Source organism: Brassica napus, chromosome A3 (genome assembly GCF_020379485.1).
Source record: "Brassica napus cultivar Da-Ae chromosome A3, Da-Ae, whole genome shotgun sequence".
NCBI lineage: Eukaryota > Viridiplantae > Streptophyta > Magnoliopsida > Brassicales > Brassicaceae > Brassica > Brassica napus.
Window position 1 is genome coordinate 35,650,375 of NC_063436.1, and position 20,597 is coordinate 35,670,971.

The 20,597-nt window shown below is 38.7% G+C and overlaps 1 pseudogene; it reads left to right on the top strand.

Moving 5' to 3' along the window:
- Nucleotides 1-13,028: 13,028 nt before the first annotated feature.
- Nucleotides 13,029-19,024, top strand: LOC106376308 (annotated as a pseudogene).
- The last annotated feature ends 1,573 nt before the right edge of the window (nucleotides 19,025-20,597 follow it).

The window sequence follows — 20,597 nt, forward strand, 5'->3', positions numbered from 1 at the left end:
CCGGTGGTAGACCGGCAAAGAAATCATCGAAGTCCGGGATAGGGGCCTCGCTCGAGCCACTCCCATCGCCAAAAGCTAGGTTCGGATCCCATCCTGGAAGCATAGAGTCATCCATCGAAAATTCTATATCGCCAAGGTCGATATCTTTTCCCTTCCAAGAGCTCGACTCCGGCACGGCTGGTGGGGCTACAGCGGGACTCTGGTCATCAGGTTCAGAGTCACTTCCCGTGTCCGCAACCTAGGCAGGACCAGGGTGCACGAACATCAGTGCCCTCCGAACCCTCTTCGGCGTAAAGGAAGTCCAAAAGAATGGACCATTCCTGAGAAGATCCCTCACCTCAATAGTGTCCTCAGGGAACGGAGCAAGAGGATTGATGAAAGGACGATCGTTCAGTAACCTCCGGAACAGTGGAATGCAACTCTCTTCGACAGACGCAGCGTCTAAACGGACAAAGAAGAAAAACTTCTTCCACGAGTTGAAGTTCGAAATGAACTTCTTAACCACTGACATAAATTTCCGAGGGACCAACCTATGCTTATCCGTATCCGTGACAAGTTGAAGCCTCAAAAGCGCTTCATAATGATCGACGGAAAGGGAAAGGCCACGCTCGTAGCTTAGGATCAGGATCCCAATAAGATGCTGAATGGCAAGGGGAGTCAACTGACTTATCGCAACTTCGAAACGATCCAACACTCGGACGAGAATTTCGGGTATTGGGAACCATAGGTGACAACGCACTACGAACGCCTCATAGCAAGTAAAGTAACCCTCTGGGGGGCTGTTAGCACATTCCCCGCGGCGGGGAATCCGGAACTCCACAGCATCCGGGATTTGGTAGAACGATCGCATGATCGCGAGAAACTCGTCGGTACTCCTGCTTGCATCCCCTTTCTCGACTCCACGATGGATCAGGACTGGGAACGACTTCTCCTTGGGAGGGGTCAACGAGCCATAATGAGCAACCCACCATGCCTCGTTCTCGGCAGGATGTACCGAGTGAGGCACGAACTCCATCTTCGGAACGATGAGCTCTTCATAAGCACTCGCGGACGAAGACCCTTTTTTCGAAATCTTTTTCTTGCTTGACATCTTTACACTTCTCTTGAGAAAATAGGGGAAAAGGGTGGAGAGAAAGATAGAAAGTTTTTCTTAAGAAAGATCTTAGAGAAAGACAAGAAAGTGAAAAAATTATGAAACAAGTTACCTCCCTTCTTATAGGCATGAGGATTTACTATTCAAGCTCGGACTTTCGGATATTAATTCCATCCATCATGCCTAACTTGCCAAACATGCCTAACCGCACGCTAGGATCCTACGATGCATGATCCTAACGGGCTGGGGGGCTAACTGTTGGGGCTAAAAACGGTTACGACGGAATTACCATCCAAAAATTCGGAGATCGTATTTCACAAAGAGATAGTAAAAAGAAAGATGTAATTTTCGTAAAAAATAACCAATACGAAGTTTTTACGAAGAAGTATCCTTTGAGATTCAAACCGAACAAACCAAGCTCGGTCACCGCGCATACACGCCGTCCGGTCGCTATGCAGCAACCAAACCCGAGCCAAGCTCGGTCGCTACGTAGCGACCGAGCGCTCGTCCCGCTCAGTCGCTACGTAGCGACCGAGGTCGAGCCGAAGCTCGGTCGCAATGTAGCGACCGAGCGCTCGTCCCGCTCGGTCGCTACGTAGCGACCAAGCTCGAGCCAAAGCTCGGTCGCTACGTAGCGACCGAGCTCGAGCCAAAGCTCGGTCGCTACGTAGCGACCGAACGATCGTCCCGCTCGGTCGCTACGTAGCGACCGAGCTCGAGCCAAAGCTCGGTCGCTACATAGCGACCGAGCGATCGTCCCGCTCGGTCACTACGTAGCGACCGAGCTCAAGCCAAAGCTCGGCCGCTACGTAGCGACCGAGCGCTCGTCCCGCTCGGTCGCTACGAAGCGACCGGGCTCGAGCCAAAGTTTGGTCGCTGTGTAGGGATTGAACCTTTCCGAACATCGATACGACACCAATCCTTGCATTTTCGTCAAACCTTCGAATGCTATCTCCCAAAGACCGTAGCAAGCTCAGTCCATGTTTCCCGCTATTCTAATTCATCCATCAAACTTCGCGGATTAGAAACCGCGGAAAATTTGTAGTAAACGTGTCGAGTCGGAAGACGGCCCAAAGGGACCTAAAACACGACTCGAGGCCCATCCTACGATTTCCTAACGAAAAGCCCGTAAACCACAGCATGGTTTACGCTTGGCCCACAAGGAAGGATAAATGTCAAGTTTCCGCGGATAAATACGGAAGTTTTGAAGATAATTGTGAAGATCGGGAAAAATGGAATATCTCCATTTTTATGCTATGACGGCTTAAGGGCAGAAGAGTAAAAGCGTAAACCGACCTTGGAGCTAGTATATAAGGAGTCCTAGGCGAGGAGCATAAGAGAACTTTTTCAGAGCAAACTTTGCACTTAGAGCAATTTAGGCAATTTTCCGTTTTTGTTATTTCGAGCTGCGACTCAATTAGGTTTAGCCGTCTTAGGGTTACTAGAACTAGGAATCTCGCCGACAGCTCTCGAGCCCAGGCTTATACCTTGTTGTAAACGCTCATACGCAAATTCGGAATAAGATCTTCTTTGCTCTCTTTTTCGACTTCTTATACTTTATCGTTGTTATTCTCGTGTTCTGATTGCTTGACGTGTGGTAATTAGCAGATATCCAGGTCCTCTGGGAAATTAGGGTTTTCCTAGTTTCCTTATTTAAACGGAAATCGACAGTGCGAATTTCGGTTCCCACAGTTACTTAGTTCTAGCGGTCTAAAAGATCAAACCTAGTTGAGTCGCAGCTCAATTAATAAAAGATGAAAAAGATACCGATAAAGTTTTTGATTGATTTCGGACTGAACCTTGCTAAAGGCTGCCTACGTACCCCTTTCGAGGATCAAGCCGAACATAGTTCAATTGATAGAGCTGGATAAGAGATCCAACTGCATGGGCGAGTTTGTCTAGTAATTGAGTGCCAGTCATAGAAACCGAACTTGTTGAGAATAAAGCCTAAAGTTTCTAAGTGCAGAGAATTTCGAGTCTAAAAAGTTATCCCTCCATGCCTCTCGCCTATGACTCCTTATATACTCGCTCCAAGGTCGGTTTACGCTTTTACTCTTCTGCCCTTAACCCGTCATAGCATAAAATGGAGATATTCCATTTTTTCCGATCTTCATAATTATCCTCACAATTCCGTATCTTCCCTTGCGAACCAAGCGTAAACCGTCCTACTGTTTACGGGCTTTTGGTTAAGTGACAGACCATATGCACAGACGCGTCAGATGTTTAGCCTTGTATGGAAACCTTCCGACCGTTAAATTGAGCCCATCCTTTGACACAAAATAGAGCTTTGAGTTATCTTTCCAATGCCACCGGTCTCAGGTCAATCAGCATCCTGTAGCAGAAGTTATGCCCGTTTTATTGAAGAGTGGTCAGTCTGCCTCGCGAGAGGAAGATGCTGAGAAGAGGAAGCCACGTCGATTGATGCAGCACTCTGCACGTCGATCGATGGAGATCCCAGATCGTGGACCTTGTATATTTTATGACTGCATGAAGCCCAGAAGTAACCACAAATTACCAGAATGCCCTTGGACGACCAGAAACCCTATTTATGTTATTTCTAAGCCATTATTGACGGCAACGCTTTTTACATAGCCAACGACAAGTGACCAAATATATGCGGAAATCATGAAAAGATAACAAACGAGTTTAGAGAAAGCAGTAGATCTTACTTCGAGTCCGTGTAAGAGCGTTGGGATCATTACAAGAGATCATAAAAGCTTTGGCTGCAAAGGCTGTCAACGAGTTACTTAGTTCTAGCGGCCTAAAAGATCAAACCTAGTTGAGTCGCAGCTCGATTAACAAAAGACAAAAAAGATACAGAAAAGGTTTTTGATTGATTTCGGACTGAACCTTGTTAAAGGCTGCCTACGTACCCCTTTCGAGGATCAAGCCGAACATAGTTCAATTGATAGAGCTGGACAAGAGATAGAACTGCCTGGATGAGTTTGTCTAGTAATTGAGTGCCAGTCATAGAAACCGAACTTGTTGAGAATAAAGCCTAAAGTTTCTAAGTGCAGAGAATTTCGAGTCTAAAAAGTTGTCCCTCCATGCCTCTCGCCTATGACTCCTTATATACTCGCTCCAAGGTCGGTTTACGCTTTTACTCTTCTGCCCTTAAGCCGTCATAGCAAAAAATGGAGATATTCCATTTTTTCCAATCTTCGTATTTATCCTCAAAATTTCGTATTTATCCGCGGAAACTTGACATTTATCTTCCCTTGCGAACCAAGCGTAAACCGTCCTACGGTTTACGGACTTTTGGTTAAGTGATAAACCATATATTTTACCCATTTTTTATCATGGTCTATAAGTGTTTTAAAGTGTTTTAAGATACAATTATTATATTTTGGAGTCTATTTAGAGTATTTACAGGTTCAGGGACGTTTAGGAGAAATATGGTGATTTTGGAGTCTTTTGGAGCCTTTGGAGGTGCAGAGTTGCACAGACGCGTCAGATGTTTAGCTATGTATGGAGACCTTCTGACCGTTAGATTTAGCCCATCTTTTGATAAAAAATATAGCTTTGAGTTATCTTTCCAATGCCACCGGTCTCAGGTCAATCAGCATCTTGTAGCAGAAGTGATGTCCGTTTTACTGAAGAGTGGTCAGTCTGCCTCTCGAGAGGAAGCTGCCGAGAAGAGGAAGCCACGTCGATCGATGCAGCACTCTGCACGTCGATCGATGGAGATCCCAGATCGTAGGCCTTGTATATTTTATGACTGCGTGAAGTCCAGAAGTAACCACAAATTACCAGAATGCCCTTGGACGACCATAAACCCTATTTATGTTATTTCTAAGCCATTGTTGACGGCAACGCTTTTTACACGCTTTCTGTTTCATTGTTTCTCTTAGGAGAGAAGGGAGGAACTCCTATCAGAGTCCTCCTGGTACTCCATTGGTTTTTTTATCTATTCTATTTCAGTTTTATATCTATTCATCTATGATTTCTGCTTTCATGTCTGAGTAGATCCACCTGTTAGATCCAGGGTTCAGATGGGTTTGTGGGATTAGCCCGAAACTGTAGATCTGCCTTGTTGTGATATTCATGATAGATTTATACTTATTGCTTGTTCTAGAGTAATTAACTAGAATATTGATCATAGGATTGCATACACAAGCATCCTTGTTATCCCATCCTGACATCTATCTATCATATTAGGATTGCTAGAGAGGGCTAACCGCCAATTTAGCATCCTAATAGGGCAAATCATCTCGCGCATAGGCCTGGCTAGAACCCGTCGATCGATGTCCTCAACTGACTATCGGTCGACGTAGGTAAAGGTGTATCGGTCGATGTCCCAATAGGACCATCGGTCGACACTCTTTCGTGATCAAGATACTAACCGTTGAGACACGAGATCTAGCGAGTTAACCAGTGAAACATGCGACAGCTGATCACTGAGTTAAGCGGTTGAGTTCTAACATATCATGCATGCAACAAATAGGTACCTATAGGAATTATAATCTCCAACACCTGAATAGAAACCCTAGATCTAGCAACCATCCTTCCATCGAACAACCCTTGCCAAGCTGAACAATTGACTTGTTCAACATGTTTACTGCTTTGTTTATTTAATTGCTATTTTACTGCTTTATAATCTATTAGCCTAGTTTATTATAAATTGTTTAGATCTAATCGGTTCCCTAGCTCTTTGTGGATTCGATCCCTAAGTACTATAACTCGACCTCTTTTGATGAGAGTAACATTCTTTAGGGTAATTTGAGTGATATCAAATTTGGCGCCGTTGCCGGGTAGCTTTGATCGCCATTAGATCTTGTTTAGTTAGATTTAGTCTAGGTTTTGTTACTGTTCGAAAAACTCATAAATTTTTTCTTCTATTTCAGGTACATACATATCAGTATCAGAGCAATGAAGAGAGGATTTCTAGGTCCTTCAAGGAAGGAGCCTGCTGGTCTATGCACGATCCATAACTCTAAGAGGGAAGTATCGATCGACACCCTCCAAGCAGCATCGATCGACAGCATACACCATCAATCGATCGACACCATTCATCCGACGTCGATCGACAAACGACAAGCAGCGGTGATCGACAGAGCCAACAAATCGTCAAACAACACTGTTCACCGAGGTACTATTCATCGAGGTACTGTTCATCCAGGTACTGTTCATCATAATACTATTCATCTTAGTACTGTTCATCGCGATACTATTCATCGCGACACTATTTACCTACCGTCGATCGACACTATTCAAATTCTGTCGATCGACACTATTCATGTCCCGTCGATCGATACTGTTCATCAGAACACTGTTCACCAGAATACTGTTCATCGCGATACTATTCATCGCGGCACTATTTACCTTCCGTCGATTGACACTGTTCATAACGTGTCAGTCGATACTATTCATATCCCGTCGATCGACACTGTTCATACTGTGTCGGTCGACACTATTCATCTTCCGTCGATCGATACTGTTCATATTCTGTCGCTCGCCACTGTTTACCCGAACACTGTTCATCCGAACACTGTTCATCGTGATACTGTTCATCCGAACACTGTACATCGCGATACTGTTCATCCGAACACTGTTCATCGAAACACTATTCATCGCGGCACTGTTCCTCCAATGACAAACACCACTTACGGAGAAACAGAGAAGGTCGTTGCGCTCATACTTAAGATCGACAAGAAAGGTATTTGGCGAGACGAAGAAGGTCGCACTTGCAGCCGCAACAGGAAAATTGATTAATGTAGAGGGTAATGAAATCCCTGATGTAATTGCTGTTGCTGAGATGAATACCTTTGATCTGACTAGCCAATGGTATAATTGGGGAAGTGAGGATCTTTTCCGAGGTCTTCCTCATGAAAATCCCAGAAACAAATATCCGAAGACCTCATACTCTGCAAGATTTTCCCTTATACTATCTCTGGAGATGCTTTTAGCTGGTTCAGTAAGCTTCAGCCAAGATCTCTGACCTGCTGGGAAGATATCAAAGGCGCCTTCCTAGGTAAAATTTTTAGCGAAACTGTAGCAACTCGAAGTAAAAGGTTTGATTACATGGTGGACAAGATGATTGAAGATCATGAGAAAGGAATAATCACTAGTCTTAGTCAGATTAGTATTAGTCAGATTATGGATTTTGCCTATAGCGAGCAGGATGAAGATTTTGAAATCCCGACCACTCATGTCAAGCAGCCAGACATTCAGGTTCACCATGCAGATGAGAGTAAGCAGAAGGACGAACTGAACAGAGAAAAGCTGGTCAACCATGATACAGTTAAGGATGATGAATATCATGTATCAGGAGAGCAGAGCAAAGTAGAAGAAGCTGATACAAAAGATCCGACTTCAACATCGATCGATAGTAGTAACTCAGAATCGATCGATATCCACACTTCAGAAACGATCGATACAGATATTTGTCATTGATCGATACCTTCTATAATCCATGATTCTACCACTGTGTATGTTAGGACTGGACGACCGAAGGCAATTAGAAACTATAACAGTCCTGAGGATGCCTATGCTAAAAGGTCTACATTGCGTCGTTCAACACTTCAGAATACTGTCATTGAGCTGCACCCTGCATATATATCTCTTGTGAGTCAGCATTCTTTCCATGGTTTTCCTCATGAAGATCCCACTAGCCACCTGGAGACATTTGTAGATCTGGCATCGACCATCAAATGCATTGGAGTCTCTGAAGACTACTATTTATGCAAATTATTCTCATACTCTCTTGCTGGAGAAGCAGCATATTGGTTCAGGAAGTTGCCACTAGGATCTCTCACTACCTGGAATGACATCAGATACGCCTTCCTCAACAAATTTTTCTATGATGCTGCAGCAAATCTAGAGATTGAGATAAGGTCTATGCTGGAATATATGGTGGAGGATGATGAGCAACATGAGTCTGGAAAGCTGAACACAGTAGAAGTAGCTGATATTAGTGACACGAGCTCATCATCGATCGACACCCTTACCCATAACATCGATCGTCACCCCCACCTCATCGTCGATCGACCCCAGTACCTCAGAAATGATCGACACAGACTTTTGTCATCGATCAATTCCACTTGAAATCCTTGAAAGATCGAGTTGTCCTCAGGACATTGCAAACTCGACACAGGAGAGCATCGATGAATCAAGCTGTGATCTTACCTCAGATGTCGACAAAGTCACTCTGAAAGACTTTCTGGAGTTGGAAGAATGGCTTCGGCAGAAGCTTGATGATCAGCCCGCTTTTGGAAAAGGTCTGGAAAATTCCTTAAAGGCTGACGACATCGACCGACATAAACCTGATGAGATCGATCGACACCCACCCTACGATATCGATCTACAGTCGCCGTCTAACATCGATCAACATACACCCGACTGTATCGCTCGATACCCACCCGATTGCATCGATCGACACCCATGTTTGGATGAACTATCAGGATACATGATTGAACCAGAACTGGTTGGAAGAAAAGAACACACGTCTGGAGCCTCACACCTTGCTGTCCCCGAAAATCTAAGACCACCTCTATGCGAAGAAGAAGCTGTTGGGATTTGCAAAAGAGTGAAGAGGATACATGATCCTGTGAAGTTTGTTGTTCCATATGAAGTGTTTGAAGCTGAATCTCCTATCTCACCAGATAAATGTATGGAGTTAAGTTCCTATGGTGGAGTATTTGATGATAATAAGTATGTAGAAGCTTCTCAAAGAGGGCTGCGATTTAGAGATGAAGTAGATAACTGCCCAGCAGAAGTACCATCGAGCGACATCAACAGAACAAAATCAATTTACATTATCATTTCATCATCGATCGATACCGGTCAGATACCATCGATCGACGCCCTTCGCGAATCAGAGCAGAAAGAGTTTGAAGTGTGTCAGAATCTTTTTGATGGAGGCACCACCATGCGATCAGACAAGTCTGGGGGAAAGAAGAGGCGGAATTGGAAGAAGAGGAAAAGGATCAAGGGAGATCCTCAGTTATCATTGATTCCCCACTTCTCAGATGGTGTCAGAAAAGCCAGAGTGCACAGCAGATGCTTCTCACAGCCTTTTGCAAAGCTCAAAGCACTCCTTATTGCTGAAATGATAGACAAAGGAGAAGGGTATATGGAGGAGGCTTTCACACAAGAATAATAAAGCTTCAAAGAGTAGACATTGAGACTTGGTTTGGAGCAAGTTCTCATTCTTATGCGAACTTAATCAGATCTCCAGAAGTCAAGCTAATGACTAAAAATAAGCGCTGAGTGGGAGGCAACCCACTGTTAGGTAATTTTAAATATGGTTTATCTTTCATTTATTACTGATTCTTTGTTTTCTAAAGATTTCAGGTAAAAAAAAAATAAGAAAAGAGATGAACAGTAACGACGGTACTGTAGCAGAGACACTGTAGCAGCAACATCGAGCGACGCTGTAGCAAAGCACTGTTCATCGAAAAAAATATTATTATTATTATTATTATTGATTATTGGTTTTATTATTTATTTATTAATTTAAATGTTTTGTTTATGTTAGTAAAAGGACAAGATCCGAGGAAGACGAGATTGCAGGAGAATCGATGATGGCTACGTAGCATCGATCGACAGAACATCAAGAGTATCGATCGCCACTTAACTGTGTTGCTCGACACTCACATCCAAGCAGGTATACCGTTTTTCCTTGTTAAATATTGTCCTTATGATTTATTTTCCCACCAATCTTAGACTGGATAGCGCTAGTGATAGTGTTATTTAAGTATGGGGGAGGTTCTACTAATATTGTGTTTTAGTTAGTAAAAAAAAAAAAAAAAAACAGATCCGAGTAGACGATTGCTCAGCACATCGACCGATGACACCAGCTCGATATCGGTCGACAGCATTTCATATCCAACAATCGATTGTCTCTTCATAGTGTCGAATGATTGCTCTAGCCATCGACCGATGAGACAATGTCACTATCAATCGACAACACTTCATCAACATCGATCGATTGTCTATTCATTGTGTCGATCGACACTGTTGTCGAGCAGGTTATCGTTCTTACTTTTTAAATTGTCTACTTATTATTTATGTTCTAACCATAACTCCAACTAGATATACACTGGAGACAGTGTAATTTAAGTCTGGGGGTGATGTTTACTGATATTTGCTTATCTATTGAGTTTTATAAAATGTTAGCAAAACTGTTTTTATTGAGTCAGGAAGGGGATAATGAACTTATTAGATTCATCCTTGTTATCTAACCACTCTTTAGCACCATTCTAGACTTACTGGTTACAGATAGTACTAAAGATACTAAAGTGGATCAACCTGTCAACTATGTTCACACTTGCTGAGATTGGTTGAAGGAACCGAAGCTGACCTTCAACCTAATTTGACTTAACTGCTTGTCTTGGGGCTTGGTATACACTGGATCGGATTCCTCCTTCAGATCTGAAAGGTAAAAGTCTGAGTGATTTTGGTTTCCTTCTCTCCTCCCTTTGGCATCCTAATAAAATAAAATAAAAGATTGAGATGATTTCTTGCGGTTTAGAAGGGTAGGTACATTACCGATGACCCCATTATTCTACTCTAATAGAATGATCACACATTGTTGGAAGCGAGGGGTAGGTACATTACCGATGACCCCACTATTCGCCTACACTTTGTCAAGAAAAAAAAAGAAAAAATAATAATAATAAAAAAAAAGAAGGTGAATAAGATGGACTGCATCAGCATCTTTGTTCATTGGAATTGAGATAAAAAGGATTCAGAGAAGGGAGATATAGAGTAAAAGAAACCAGAACAAGACTACCTGTTTACTCAGATACCTGTTGGGATAAGAGTCCATGTCTCTTGTGATCGATACTCCCAAGGTAAAGCATACACATTTATTTATGTTAAGAAATGAGGTTCGTAGAGGGGAATGTCAGACATGATTTGCTAATATGTTGGCTAGGTGAAATTTGGTTGCTAAGCTAGGATATTGTATAATGTGCTTCTGTGATTAGGACTTCTTAAATGTGGATTGCAATATTGTAGAGGTGATGATTCTATGTTTTAAATTATGTGAGTCCCTGCTGTTTTCAAAACCTCTTTCAGAGAGACTGCCCGTCTGTTTTGCTTGAGGACAAGCAAAAGGGTAAGTCTGGGGAGTTGATAGACCATATATTTTACCCATTTTTAATCATGGTCTATAAGTGTTTTAAAGTGTTTTAAGATATAATTATTATATTTTGGAGTCTATTTAGATTCTTTACAGGTTCAGGGACGTTTAGAAGAAATATGGTGATTTTGGATTATTTTGGAGCCTTTGGAGGTGCAGAGTTGCACAGACGCATCAGATGTTTAGCTATGGATGGAGACTTTCCGACCGTTAGATTGAGCCCCTTTTTTGACACAAATTAGAGCTTTGAGTTATCTTTCCAATGCCACCGGTCTCAGGTCAATCAGCATCTTGTAGCAGAAGTGATGCCCGTTTTACTGAAGAGTGGTCAGTCTGCCTCTCGAGAGGAAGCTGCCGAGAAGAGAAAGCCACGTCGATCGATGAAGCACTCTGCACGTCGATCGATGGAGATCCCAGATCGTAGGCCTTGTATATTTTATGACTGCGTGAAGCCCAGAAGTAACCATAAATTACCAGAATGCCCTTGGACGACCAGAAACCCTATTTATGTTATTTCTAAGCCATTGTTGACGGCAACGCTTTTTACACGCTTTCTGTTTCATTGTTTCTCTTAGGAGAGAAGGGAGGAACTCCTATCAGAGTCCTCCTGGAACTCCATTGGTTTTCTTATCTATTCTGTTTCAGTTTTATATCTATTCATCTATGATTTCTGCTTTCATGTCTGAGTAGATCCACCTGTTAGATCCAGGGTTCAGACAGGTTTGTGGGATTAGCCCCAAACTATAGATCTGCCTTGTTGTGATATTCATGATAGATCTATACTTATTGCTTGTTCTAGAGTAATTAACTAGAATATTGATCATAGGATTGCATACACAAGCATCCTTGTTATCCCCTCCTGACATCTATCTATCATATTAGGATTGCTAGAGAGGGCTAACCGCCAATTTAGCATCCTAATAGGGCAAATCATCTCGCGCATAGGCCTGGCTAGAACCCGTCGATCGATGTCCTCAACTGACTATCGGTCGACGTAGGTAAAGGTGTATCGGTCGATGTCTCAATAGGACCATCGGTCGACACTCTTTCCTGATCAAGATACTAACCGTTGAGACACGAGAAATAGCGAGTTAACTAGTCAAACATGCGACAGCTGATCACTGAGTTAAGCGGTTGAGCTCTAATATATCATGCATGCAACAAATAGGTACCTATAGGAATTATAATCTCCAACACCTGAATAGAAACTCTAGATCTAGCAACCATCCTTCCATCGAAGAACCCTTGCCAAGCTGAACAATTGACTTGTTCAACTTGCTTACTGCATTGTTTATTTAATTGCTATTTTACTACTTTATAATCTATTAGCCTAGTTTATTATAAATTGTTTAGATCTAATCGGTTCCCTAGCTCCTTGTGGATTCGATCCCTAAGTACTATAACTCTACCTCTTTTGATGAGAGTAACACTCTTTAGGGTAATGTGAGTGATATCATTAAGAAAGTGTTTATTCAAAACAAACTTAGTTGAGAGGTTTTAACGTTAAAAATCCAATATATAAGGGATTATGTTTTCATAGTATAAATTTTTAAATGTTTTAATAAATGTATTATCATAAATAGGCTAAATTTTAGGGTGTTTTGTTATTGATATTAAATGTGTTAGGTTCAAGATTAATGTTGTTGTGAAATTAATTATACTATATAGTTTTTTTAATACTTCACCTGAAAGGAAGTTGTATCAAAAATAATCTTTCTGTTTAATAAAATAGATAGATGACATGACATAAACATGAGGAGGAGAGTATTCTCGCAAAAAGGGACAAAAAGGTTTTTGTCAATATTCTTGTTTTTTCTTGAAGCTTTCTAGTTTCTGAATTTTTCACGTGATTAATTATTTGGGTTTATGAAACTTCATCTCACCCATCTAGACTCTATAGTCTATATAAATACACACATTTGACCAACAGTACATACTACGCTTATGATAAAAAAGAAACATATTAAGCTAAAAAAATTTAAGAGCAAGAAACAAAAAGATACAATGAAGTTCGAGAATTGTTCCTCTTCGGATCTCTACGTTCTAGCGGAGGAGATCAAGAAAGAAACATTTGAATTGGATACCTTTAGTATAAATCCTTACTCATTTGTCTGTGCCTCAGCTTACGACACAGCTTGGCTAGCAATGATAGAAGATCTCTGTGGTGTCAATACTCAACAACCTTTGTTTCGTGGCTGTATAGATTGGATTCTGAGCAATCAGAACGTTGTTGAGGGATTGTGGGGTAATCACGGAGATGAAAACGAAGGTGAAACTCTCACTTCGACACTCGCTTGTGTTGTAGCACTTCGCAAATGGAACATTGGAAGTCTTCATATCAGCAAAGGTGATTGTTTCTTTTGTTATTGTTACGCTGTCTCTAGCTTTCGCTTCAGCTTAATAATCCCTTTTGTCTTGCAGGTATTGGATGAATCTATACATATATTGCACACATGCATATACTTGTGTTTCACATGCACGTGTAATTCATTTTTCATCTCGGCAACAGTTAACTACATGAAAAAACTTCTTTTTGTGTAAAACGCAAGAAAATAATGATGTCAATATAAATTCGTTTAACCATTTATGCTATTAATATATTACTGTTTTTATTATGACCGGTAATGAATGATATATATACGTATGTATAAATTTCTAGCCTTTATAATTTTTAATAATAAAATATTTAGAAATAATTACAAGTTAATTTTATAAACTCTTCCTCAGATCCTCATATGGCAGTTTTTTTTTTCTTTTCACAAGTTATAATAGTTTTTGACAAAAAGTTAGTAATAGATATTTTTTTTTGAAACTAAAAAAAGTTAGTAATAGTTAAGCTGCCGTGTTTTAGGAAAGAGATATATCGAAAGAAGTATGGAGAGGATTATTGGGGAATATTGTAAGAGGGGCTCTTATCCTCGTTGGCTCGTCCTTATGTTCACTGGACTCCTCGAGCTTGCTCAACAACTTGGCTTACACTTTTTTTTCTCAACTCGAGTTAAGCAAATGATCAACGACTTATTCTTCCGACGTCAAGAGATTCTCCACCAGTACGTTATAATCATGAATATAAACTTAGAAATTAATCTTCATATATATGAGCCAACTCGATAGATATATTTTCTATTTTCCATCTTCATATAAAAGTAAATATCTGAAAAAATATTTGAATGTGGGCATAAAACTTTCTGTTAATGCCAAAAAAAAAATGCCCAAAAAAGGTATATATGTGAAGAATCACAAACTTTTCACTTAAAAATAAACATGCAATGAGCAAATCAAACTATCGTGATGATTGGTACGACTGTGGAATCCAGTTGTAAAAATTTAGCTGTAGGTAAATCGGTTGTAACTGTAAAATTGTTATTGGAGACTTTTTTGTAAATATTTTTCCTCTAGTTAAATTTGTTGTAGTTGCAAGCTATACATGCTGTAAATATTATAAAATAAAATATGTGAAATATGTGATGTATATACAAAACAATTCTTTTTATTAATTTAAGTAATTTATATTAATATTAATTTATAAATGATCAAAGTTTATTGTTATTTAAAATGTGATATGTAAATAATATTTATGTTACTTAAAATATTTCAATAATTTAAAAACATTCAAAATTAAATTAAAAAATGTTTATAAATGTTTTTATTATGACTATCTAATTTATTTGATATTATAGATAGATTTTTTTCATTTTACAGACTACAGCTTATGAAAAGAAGATGTAATTTTTTGCCTAAAATACATTAAAAAAAAGATTTGCTTTATTTTTATTTTTTCTGAAGCGTTAAAAATAGAGATAAAGCATTATTGGTAAAAATTAATAGAAACTTGATGTATACTTTAACTTTTAAAAATAAAGCTACAATATGATTAGTAAAACTTAGTGATTTACAAATAAATAAAGCTAAAGTATGGAGATAAAGCTAAACCAATCACCTTTTATGTCTTTTTATATATAATTAGTTTTTTTCTTTCCTGATGTATGATTCCTGAAACTGGCCTAAACGATTTGCTCTTTAGGGAATTGCTCGTTGATGACCGTTGCAACCGGCAGCCTTTACTTGCATACCTCGAAGTATTGCCATTGACATTATACGCTGAAAATCAAGAAGACATCATTGGGAAACTCGATGATTTAGATGGCTCTTTGTTTCAATCACCTTCAGCAACTGCAGCAGCGTTTATGCTCTCACGCCATACAAAATGTCTGGCTTATCTGCAATCTCTACTTTAGAGATGCCCTCATGGAGGTTAATTTTACAGTTCTTTCTTAATTTTTTTTTTGAATCCAGAATACAGGTATTAAAAGTTTGAAGAAATATTGTTGTTTTTGTATTGTTTATGCTTATTTGTTAAAATACAGTGCCACAAATTTACCCCCTGAGTGAAGAATTCATGAAGCTCTCTTTGATCAATATAATGCACAACTTCGGGTTAGGAGAGTACTTCAGTAAAGAGATTGATCATTTTCTTTTTCAAATTCACAAGTGAGGATTAGGATCCTTCATTATTTAAAATTAACTACATGTGTATTACAATATACTTTGGTGTTAATCCTCTCGTTTTTGCCTTAGGAGCTATGAAAGCGAGGATGTTGAGAGAATGCCGATATGGTCAAAAGTAGATCAGTTGCACAAAGACTCCCTCAAATTTCGATTGTTAAGGATGAACGGCTACAATGTTTTACCTGGTAAAGAAATAATTCTCAAGTGTATATATACACACAAATATTATACAATCACTATTTGCTTTTCATACAAATTTTATGCAGAGAGCTTTTGCTGGTTCTTGAATGACGAAGAAATCCAAAATCATCTAAAGACAAACATTGAACATTTATTCTTAGTGATGCTTAGTGTTTACAGAGCAACTGATCTCATATTTCCAGAAGAGTCTGAGCTCGAAAAAGCAAAAGAATTGTCGCGGAAATTCCTTGAGAAAAATGAATTTATGGATGAAAAAATGGTTTCGAGTTCTCACATTAAACATGAAATGAGTACTCCATGGATGGCTAGACTCAAGCATCTTGATCATAGGATGTGGATTGAGGACAGGGATTCAAATGTTATCTCAATTGGAAAAGCCTCTTCGATTCGGTATTAATTTCATACTCGCAATCGAATATCATAACTATATGTTGACAATAGCAAACCTGACTATATACATTTTATTATTGGAATCATATTGCACAGTATACATGCTGACAAGCTTACTCATCTTGCTTCGAGGAATTTTGAACTTCGACAAGCTGTATACAGACGTGAGATGGAGGACTTGACAAAGTGAGTATCAAAACATATTTTGAAATATGATTGGTTGGGCTGTATCAAGTGACTTTAACTTTAATTTTTATCTACAGCCTTAAAAACCACCAATCATGCCTTTATATTAGTTTTTAAAGTTACAACCAAAAATTCGAAAATTTTTCTCATAGACATTTCGTTCGTTTACTTCTAATAAGTCTTCAAATTAAAATTCGATCTTTTAATTTGAATCAGGTGGGTGAAGAAATGGGGACTTAGCGATATCGGATTTGGAAGAGAGAAGACAACGTATTGTTACTTTGCAGCTTCATCAAGTACCTCGTTGCCCTTTGAATCTGCAGCTAATGTTCGTAAGCTTATGGCAAAAAGTGGCATTCTTATCACAGTTGCTGATGATTTCTTCGATGAAGAAGGTTCTCCTGATGAGTTAGAAGCTCTTACTGAAGCTGTGCAAAGGTACATTAGTTAAAAGAAAATAATATGCAGACCATGTCAGTCATAATAATCTATTTTATCTGGCAAACCATTTTAGTGTCTAATTAAATATTATGTTGATTTTTGGTTGAATTTGACGCATATCTTATAGATGGGAAGGAAAAGAGCTGAAAGGTTACGGCAAGATCATATTCAAAGCACTTGATAATCATCTAAAAGAGACCGCTGAGACTTACCGTAACCAACACGGGACCGACATAACAAACCATTTTCGCAACATCGTACGTCTTTAATTAATCACGATATTAATCTTTTATTTGACAATATGGTTTCTCTGTGAGAACTGACATTAAAATAACTGTATATCAGGTTATCAGCTAACTAGTTAATATGCCGATTTCTTGCTCAATGTAGTAATGCATTGAAAAAACATAAGAAGTACCTTTTGAACAAGTAAATATTAACCGTTGGAAAAAAAACAAGAATAAAATATAAACATATTGATTTTTTTTGCTTTGTTTTCCTACCTTTCAATAATCTCATTATTACTCAGATACAAAAAGGATTAGTCAGTGAGTAGTGGATAGTTTAGTAGACTATCATGCACATGTATATAAATTTTCATTGTATGCCAATATACTTACTTTATTTATCGTGATTAAATAATTAAAATGTAAGGTTTATAATGTTAGCACCCAGAGGAAAGTAAAGATCAAAATAATTTAAGTAGAATTAAAATATATAGTTATACGAAAAAATGTTCCTCTTATTTTTTTGTTAATGATTTTTCCTATTTTCAGCTACGTTATAGTACAAGGTTTCACCCATACTATACATTCTAAGAATTTAAACAATTTTTGTGGGTATTTTTTGCCCGGCTACTTCTTGAAATATTATGATATTACGATGAGCTGATCCACATGCATGTATTAAACATATAGCTGGCGTTCTTTAGTCCTCAATCGGAGATTTTTTCCCATTTCAGAATTTGAGTTTTAAGTGATACTAAAATATAAATGCAGTGGGGAGAAACATTTGAGTCGTGGTTATGTGAAGCCAAATGGAGTAAGAAGGGGCACATACCGTCGATGGAAGAATATCTTCGAAACGGAATAATTTCAACCGCAGCACACACCATTGTTCTTCCCATTTCATGTCTCATGGAATCTTGTTTTCCCCAACACAAACTCAAACCCGGAAATTACGATAACATAACAACATTGCTCATGACCATTACCCGACTCCTTAATGATCTACAGAGTTACCAGGTAATCTCACTCTCTCTCATATTTGATTATCTGAATCTACCAAGTTGTTAACTTAACTAGCAAATTATGGAAGGCAAAGTCTAGCTAGAAATCATATTACTGGGTAGTCTGGGACAAATAATATTTTATGTGGTCTGAAAGAATTACGAGTTTTGTCCCAAAACATCCTAGTAATCTAAAAACAAAAAGATTTTATGAATCTATATATTATGTTATATAAAACTTGAACAAAACTAGTAATCTCTATGAAGCTCTTATTTTTAGGTTAATGTGATGCTCTCAGGTTGTATACTACACGACTAAATATTATTTTTTGGAACTTTGATTACTACACAACTAAACTTGTGATACTAAAATTTTCAGAAAGAGCGAGAACAAGGCAAGATCAATTCCGTGCTGCTCAACATGAGGAGTCATTGTAGTTTTAAGATAGAGGACTCGATTGCTTATATCGAAAAGATCATTGAATCGAAGAGGAGAGAATTTGTGGAGTATGTCCTAATGGATGAACTCAGTGATTTGCCTAAACCGTGCAAAGATATACACATGTCTGTTTGCAAAATTTTTGATATGTTTTTTAACAAGAAGAACCGTTATGATTCGGACACGGAGATGCTTCAAGACATTAAGAAGGCTCTTTACGACCCCGTTAACATTCGTAGACTCTCCTAGCTTGATCCAGCGTTCTGGTGAATTCTGTAATATAAATTTATGTGTGCGTTGTTGAATAATCATCATCATGTGGCATTTAAGATCTTTTTACTTGACACAATGAGATTATTTTAAGGCTCTTTGATTTTCGAGTTCTAAAAATTAGCAACAATGTAAAATCAAAATGTATTATAGATTTTAGAAAACTTTTTTGTTTCTATCCAATTTTGAAGATGTATGATTAGAGCAGAAATGAAGTAGTTTCTGAAGTGCGACAAGAACTATTTCACAAAGAAAGGTTGTGACGTAGAATTGCGTGGAGTGTTCTTCAAGTCGCGGATATTAAAGGAAGATTTACCATGGAGCAGACAAAGGGAAAGATTAGAGAAGAAACAATCGACCTTATGGAATAAGGGAGGTTTACTTATTCGCTGAAGAATGATCTCACTCAAATTACCCTAAGGAGTAAATTACTCTCTCAAATAAGAGGTTCAATTTTAGTACTTAGGGATCGAATTCACAAGGAGTTAGGAAACCTAATAAATCTAATCAGAGTGATTAAGCTACGTTGATTATGTTTAAATGTAAATAATAGGTTGTGAGCAAGGTAATTGCTCGGTTGGTTTGATTAGGTTTTTGGTATTTAGAAGAAATAGATAGACTTAGGGTTTCTATTCAGGTAATCAGGATTACAATCCTACAAATGCTTAACAGTTGTATGCATAAATATTATAGAACTCAATCGCTTATAAACAAACCGACCGGCGTTCGCTTTCTAGGTTTTGCACCGTCGATCGATTATTCTATAGGAATATCGATCGACGCGTTTTTAGTCAAGCTTTACACGCGGATTGAATATTGCCACTAGGCTTACTAGACCAGCTTTCGCCTTACACTAACAATCCTAGCTCAATTAGGACGGATTCAGGGTGAGACTCAAGTGTTAACTTGTGCCTACAATTCCTAGGTCAAGGTTCTAGCTAGCAAAACTAGAAACATGCATTAATGACAATCCTAATGATGAATATCACTACTTAGCAATCTATAGTTGGGGATAATCCCTCATAACCTATTTGAACCCTAAATCTAACAGTAGACTTGCTCAGACATAGCTAAGCAATTCATAACAATAATAAGGTATAAAAATTACATAGATATATAGATAAATAATAATGGAGTTCCAATCACAAATCTCTTTGGACCTTCTCTCCAACACTACTAAAATCCTAGAAAACCTTATGCTGTGAGAACAAGAAAACAAGAAAGCACCCCTTGCCTAAAACACTTTGGAAAACTATAAATATTAGGTTAAAACTCGTTAGGGGTAATCTTGTAACTTGGTGAAGTCTTGGGCTCTAAATCGGTGGGAACCAAACGGGCTTCTGTGCGCTTCGCTGTCGATCGATGTCACAGGGTGTGCATCAATCGATTATTGTCTCTGAATATCGACCATTGGTCTTGCTCGATGGTCAGCTCAGATGCTATTTCCAATTATCTCCAAAATGCTCCAAAATCATCACTTTCTTCCGAATCACTCCTGATCCTATAAATATACTAAATAGACTCTAAAGCATAAGAATTAGTTATAAAAACACTTATAAACGATGGCTAAAAGTGGATAAAATCCATGGCCTATCAACTCCTCCAAACTTACCTTTTTGCTTGTCCTCAAGCAAAACATACATGCAGTCTCTCTGAAAGAAGTTTGAAAAACAGCAGGGACTCACAAATTAAAACTCAAAATCATCACCTTAGGAAATCCTAATCTCAGAAGCACATTATACCAAATCCTAGTCTA